Genomic DNA, 6,793 nt, shown 5'->3' with positions numbered 1-6,793 from the left:
CTGAGCTAAATCCCCAGCCCCCAGGTTCTTTCTTCATTTCTGGCATCTGAAGATTTCTCTTTTTTGCTATCAAACCTGGCTTGAAATAAATTATTTTTCTATTTTATTTAGCATTTCTGCGTACAGAATGATGTTCTGTCCGCCTGCCATCTTGCCTGGAAGTCCCTGGATCTTATTTTTGCTAGTAATATACTTTAAAGGCTTCTTTTTCAGTGATTAAGGAAAATACTTCATTTTGTCCTCTTAAAATAAGTACAATTTCAATTAAAGTTTTGGTATGCGTTTTTTCTCTTTTTTTGTCATCTAGTATACAGGGACTTTTTTTCTTATGCAGTAACCTTTCTGATTTTCTTCTAATATAAATCCTCAACAGGGATTAGATCTTGTGAGAGAGTGTTTTATTCTGTGTCCATGCCAGGACACAAATACAAGTATCCCAGTTAATTATTTAGGAAGTCACTGCAGGAGCACTTAGTACTCTAAGGCATCCAGAATAGGCAAATTCTTTGTCTATGTGAATCATATAATCTATCTGGAGAATTAAGGTTGCATCAGATACATCACAAGTGTGCAGTTTAGCAAGTGTTCATACCAGTGCTCCTAATAACACCTAATAACAGATTACTTCTTAATAAACTTTGCAGAAAAGGAAAAAATGCTCTAGACTTGTGTTCTGTGAAGAAAAGGCTCATCCAGAGTTGAAAGCTGAAGGATAAACTGGGGTTTAGTAGGGTTGGAAGAGAAGTAGTGGTGCAGTCTCATATTGCTGTAGCAGTGATATCATGGATATTTTCTTCCTATTTCTTTTCCAATTAGAGATAAATTTACGCAGTAATTTTTGATCACAAATGTAATATATGCTTACTGTAGGAAAACTGTATAGAAAATGTCACCACTTCATCTTGCGCAACAGAAAAATGATAGAAGGGAAAAGCGAAAAGGAGCTGTTCTCCACTGAATCTATAATTCTATGACACCATCTATAATTCTATGACATTTTGATTTCATAATTTGTCTTTTCTGTGTGTATCTGTTTTATAAAAGTAAAAACTAGAATCATATTGAATGTATTCCTTTTAATCTTTTTTCACTTTTTATCATAACTTTTCTTATTCAAATAAGATTCCTTTAAAACATATTTTTTTGAGGCAGGATCTCATTATGTAGTTCCAACTGGCCTTGAACTCACTGTGCAATCTAGGTTGGCCTTGAATTTGCAGCAATGCTCCTGAATCAGCCTCAGGTATGTGCCACCATGCCCAGCTGGAACATAATTTTAAATGACTGAATAATATTTATCGTATTTTAAAACAATGTCACTTGTAGTGCATGGGATAAAGTCAAGTATTTGAGTGCTCAAGATTCACTTGCACATTCTTCTATAAAAAAGAACCCTAACTTTATTTAGATCTGTGCTATATCCAGTTAAAAGTTACATTTCTTACCCTCCTTAGAGTAGATGTGCCCATTGACCAAGTTTTGGTCAATGGCATGTAAGTGTAACACTTGTTAGCAGTTTGAAGGAGACTGTTTATTTATTTATTTATTTATTGGTTTTTTTCTGGTACTGGGAATCGAACTCATGACCTTGTGCTTGCCAGGCAGGTGCTGTGCCGCTAAGCTAAATCCCCAGCCCCCTGAAGGAGACTGTTTAAAGGTGGCAAACAATTGTAACACCTGTAATCCCAGCACTCTGGGAGGCTGAGGCAGAAGGATCACAAATTCAAGCACAGCCTGGGCAACTTAGCAGATTAGTAAGACCCTGTCTCAAAATAAAAAATATAAAAAGGCTGGGGATGTGGCTCAGTGAAAAGGTCCTGGGTTCAATTATCAGTACAGAAATGAATAAATAAAAATAAAAAGATATGATTCAGTGGCGAACAGCTCCTTTTTGCTTTTCCCTTCTATCATTTTTCTGTTGCACAAGATGAAGCGGTGACAGCTGGAGACCTGGCAGGCATCTTGGTTTATGAGAGGACCTTGATCCTCTATGGACCTTGTCTTAAATGACACTGGAGGGTAGCATATGCCCCTAGTATCCTATCTCTTAACTTCTTTTAAGTGAGAAAGAAATATATTTCTTTTCTACTGAAGTAATGATTATCTTAAATTTTAAAAATTAAGAAGAATGGGGGCCGAGGATATAGCTCAGTGGCATAAGTGTCTGCTTGGCAAGTGCAAGGTCGTGAGTTCAATCCCTGGTACCTCAAAAAAAAAATTAAGAAGAATTTTTAAGTTGACATAAAATTTTATGTAACTATCATGCACAGCATATTTTTTAAAATAATATACATTATATATATACTATATGTGTACATTGTGAAAGACTAAATCCAACTACTTAACATATGTATTATCCCACAAAGTTATTATTTTTGCGGTGACAACACTTAAAATCAGAGTATTTTTCATGAATACATGTTATTAACTATGGCTAGCATGTTATACAATAGATCTCTCAAACTCATTCTTCTAACTGCAATTTTGTATTCTTTGACCAACATTAAATGTTTTCTTATATGCCGACAATCTAATTCTAACGGATACAGTTAGGTTGATTCTAACTTTTTGCTATTAAAAGCTATGCTTGGACCTATTTGTTCAAACATCTCTGCCCATTTCTCTGAGGAATTATAGAATATTTTTCTACATGTTGAATTATCAATTGAAAGATTTATGGACTTTTTTTTTATTGTCGCTGAAGTATTTTGCCTAATTTAAGAAGGTGTTCTTAGTGGAGATTCCCTTGAGCAAGGAACAAGCAAAGTAGGAATCCATATCCTGAATGTGTGCCTAAAATGCTGAATGTGTGCCTAAAATGCTACCATTTCCTTTCCTAGAGAGAGTAATGAATCACAGTCAAAATGATAAAAAGTAAAGAGAAACAAAAAGAAATGGAAATAGCTGTGTTTCAAGACTACTAGGTAGTTATTAAGACCTGCATTTAAATTAAATCATAAAGCAATAGACCAAAACAAACAAAACCTACTACTGGGATCAATTTCTTCCCCTGATTTTAGTGCAGTCTGGACTGAGAGATAATTAGTGTTAGTAGATATGTAAGTCAGTAGTTCTCAGATGTAAGCACACACAAAAGTCCACGTAAAGCCTCTTGGAAAATGTGGATTCCTGAGCTTCACCTCTAGGTATTCTGATTCAGATCTTGAGTAAGGACTTGGAATATGCATTTCAACAGGCACACCACTTTGGGAAGTACTAATCCACAAATTTTAAAGATTTTTTTTCAGCTATTGCCTGAAATCTCATTCTTTAGTAAGTCTCATTACTTCGCTGCCTATTAGTCCTTCCAGAGAAGCTGACCAGGGATAAGCACGGAGGCGTAACTGAGATCGGCATGTCTGCTCTTTTCCATCAGTTGATTGACATCTTGTAGCTCTGGCTGTAAAGTAATGGCCATAGTAATGAATAATGGATGTGATATTTTAGAAATTATTTAATGTATTTTTTATTCTGCTTAAATCAAGATGCCATATGGCTCCCCATCCTTTTAATCAATGAGTTTCAATGCTTCAGGGGCAGGGCAGTCACTGGCTAGAACACCAAAGTCATTGCTCAGCTTTGACTGTCAAATGAAGCTTTTTATGTATTTTATCCCCAGGGAGAAAGTGCTGTCGAAAGCTAGGCTGCATCAAGACAGAAAAGGAATTTCTAAATTTCCAAAGCTCCCTTTATATATCATTTATTTCTAGTCTTATTGGATTCTTATTAGAAAATGAGGTTTGTAAAATCTCTACTTTTAATAATTTCTTGAGGTTTTCTTTGTAGCCAACCATATGATCAATTTTTGTAATATGTCTTTCCTTCAATGGTTGTCAAGTTCTTTAGCTGTTAAAACAAGTAGCTGATTGTAATATTCAGTTCCTCTGCGTCTGTATTTATTTTTTGTCTCCTAGATCTCACTGCTTTAAAAGAAGTATGTTAGACTCTTCCACTGTATTTTATTCATTCATTTTTGAACACTGAATATTCTTTTTGAATTTAAATTTCATTTTTATCAAAGCCATATTCTTTCACAGTCAGGTTGTACTCTGATGCTTAAAATAACAAGAAAAAAACCCACATAATCCTGTTGCACTCCTTCCCTCCAAATTATCACTCCCCGGAGGCAACCACTTTCAACTCTTTTTGCTTTATCTTTTGGTTGTTACCTCCATATTTCAAAATTATGCATAATTTTGACTTTTAAATTTTAAATATTAACTATTAATTTCCTACTTTGGGAAATGAGTTTGGGGAGAAATGGAAATAAACAACTATATTCACTCTGCCGCAGTGAGAGTCTTTAAAGAGGAAAGTGGTAAAATACATGGACGTAATTTCCTCCTCTCCAGGTCTAAACCTGAGTTGGGGGCAAGTGAATACTAGAAATAAGATGTACTTTTAAAAATATTGGGAACCTACTGCTCTAGTGAAAATGCCCTCAAGAACATTCTAATGGGAGATCCAGACAATAAGCAAATATGGAAAATGTACATCAACATCGATTGGTTAAAAAACGCTATGAAGAAACAAACAAAGGAAGGCGATGGGATAGGGAGGTGGGGTTTAGGATGGGCTGTGATTTCAACTAGCGCCATTATGGATGTGCTGGCTGAGAAGGCAACATCTGAGCGAATGACCGAAGTGGGTAAGGGAACCAGCTAAGAAAAGTGAAAGAAAGGCAGTGGTGGGCCGTAAAGTCCAGGAGACAAGGGCAGGGCCCAGTGGAAGAGAGGAGTGTCAGATTGTGTGAAATCTTGCAAACACTTTGGCTTTAGGGGCTGGGGATTTAGCTCAGCGGCAAAGCGCCTGCCTGGCAAGGGCAAGGTTGTGAGTTCGGTTCCCGGTACCGGAGAAAAACCAAAAAAAAAGAAAACACTTTGGCTTTTACTCTAAGATGGAAACTTCCGGAGACTTTCAAATAAATGCACACTCTGATTTGAATTTACTTCAAAGAGATCACTGTGACTGCTGTCTTGAGCACAGAGTTAAGAGAGACAAAGGTGGAAGCTAGACAGTGAGGTGACTAATGCCATAATCCAAGAGAAAGGACTCCGGACTTGGATCGGAGTGCAGTGCCCAAGACAGTGTGACGTGTGAATTCTGGATATATTTTGAAGGTGAAGTCAATCAGATTTGCTGATGGATGGGCCTTGGCAACCTGACAGGAAGAGATCAGATAAGCAATTTTTGCATAGGGAATTAGAAGGGTAGCATTGCCACTTCCTTCAGTGGGGAAGACTGTGGAAGGAAGCTTATTCAGTTGTGAACCTATCAGGTTTAAGATGCCTCTTGTTCATCCAAGTGAAACTGCAAACTAGACAGCTGGATATTTGAATCTGTAGTTCAGTGGGAGATGTTTAGACTAAAAAATGAAATTTGGGAGTAATTAACACCACTTGCATTTAATGTTAGGAGACTAGATGAGAATTCCCCAAAACATGACTGTACACAAAAGACAGAAGTCAAGTGGCCTAAAGACAACTAGACTGGGTCACTCCACACTGACAGGAAGAATCAGAGAAGAGCTGATAACAAAACCAGGAAAACAAACAAACGAACAAGATTTCCAGGAAGCCATACAAGGAAAGTATTTCAAGGAGAAAATAAAATCAACTTCGTCAAATGCTGCTAATAAGTAAAGGAGGATGAAGACTGTAAATTAACTACTGGATTCAGTGGGATGGAGGTCATTGCTGGCCTTCCCAGGAGTTGTGTCTGTACACTGTTTGTGCCTTGGGAGGGAGGAGGAGGACCACAGAAGAAACTGATATGGTGAGTACAGACAAATGTTACTGGGAACTTTGCTGTAAAGGGTGAGAGAGAAGTGAGGGAAGGGGGAAAGATACACATATGTTCAAGGTAGAACAAGAAATTACAGCATGTTTAAATGTTACAGGTTAAATCAGTAGAGGAAAAAAGTCAGTGCTGTAGGATTGCCAGTGATGAGATCTCATGCTGAGGTGGAGGAGTTGTTTTCAGTCTGGAGAAGAGCTTGCTTGTCCATACTAATAAGGAAGGCAGAATAAATGGGGACTGATACAAGAGCAGGGTAGAGGTAGTGATGTGTGCTTGTGGAAGCTTTTACATGGGTTTCTATATTCTAAATGAATTGGATGATCTTGGTTTGAATTAATTGGATATAAACAAGTATAAATGAATTGCTGAGGGGTTGAGGAGAAAAGAGAAGTGGGAAATAAGTCATAGAGAATGGGAGAAAAAATGATATGGGGAAACATCAAGAATCTACTTGAAATCACTAACCTTGAATATCCAGTAGACTTCACAGCTGTGTGTATCTCCAGCCCCGTGTGTCAGCCTGGAGTAGGGCAGTTAGATTTGGCCGGGGTGAAGCATTTCCAGGAGACAATTAAGAGTGTGTAATCCTAGAGCAACAGAGTTCATCCCTCACTTCCTTGGGTGCACAGTGGGAAAATTTTAGTTCCTGTGTTGCCAAAGTGATGGATTAGAAATGCTAGAGAGTGAAGATAGATGAGCAGAGAAAGCAGTCTTGTTTCACAGAATATTGCACAGGCTTGTGGGTAAGAAAACGTATACAGGAATATCTGTCCTCTCTGGGAGAACACAAAGATGCAAAGGGAACCAATGGACCAGGAGAGATAGGGATAATCTGGGTTAGAGATAAAGAAAACTTGTAGTCAGAGACTATCTCAAGGATAACCAATGCCAGTTATGGGTATTAGCACAGCTCTTTCAAAAGAACCAGGTAGGATCAAGTTCCTACAATGGATACCAAGTTCAGTTGTCTAAGAGATCATCCCAACTTCCCCAC

General features: G+C 37.6%; 1 long non-coding RNA gene across 1 annotated transcript in view; it reads right to left on the bottom strand.

Moving 5' to 3' along the window:
- Window positions 1-6,344, bottom strand: part of LOC106148971 — a 15,049-nt gene extending 8,705 nt beyond the window's left edge. The window contains exon 1 of the long non-coding RNA XR_001234802.1: window positions 6,265-6,344. This is a non-coding gene — a long non-coding RNA (uncharacterized LOC106148971). The remainder of the gene's footprint in view (window positions 1-6,264) is intronic.
- Window positions 6,345-6,793: the final 449 nt, after the last annotated feature.

This window comes from Chinchilla lanigera, unplaced genomic scaffold, assembly GCF_000276665.1.
Source record: "Chinchilla lanigera isolate Chin_1 unplaced genomic scaffold, ChiLan1.0 scaffold00033, whole genome shotgun sequence".
NCBI classification, from domain to species: Eukaryota; Metazoa; Chordata; class Mammalia; order Rodentia; family Chinchillidae; genus Chinchilla; species Chinchilla lanigera.
The sequence above is the reverse complement of the archived record's forward strand: the minus strand, read 5'-3'. Positions and strand labels throughout refer to the sequence as shown.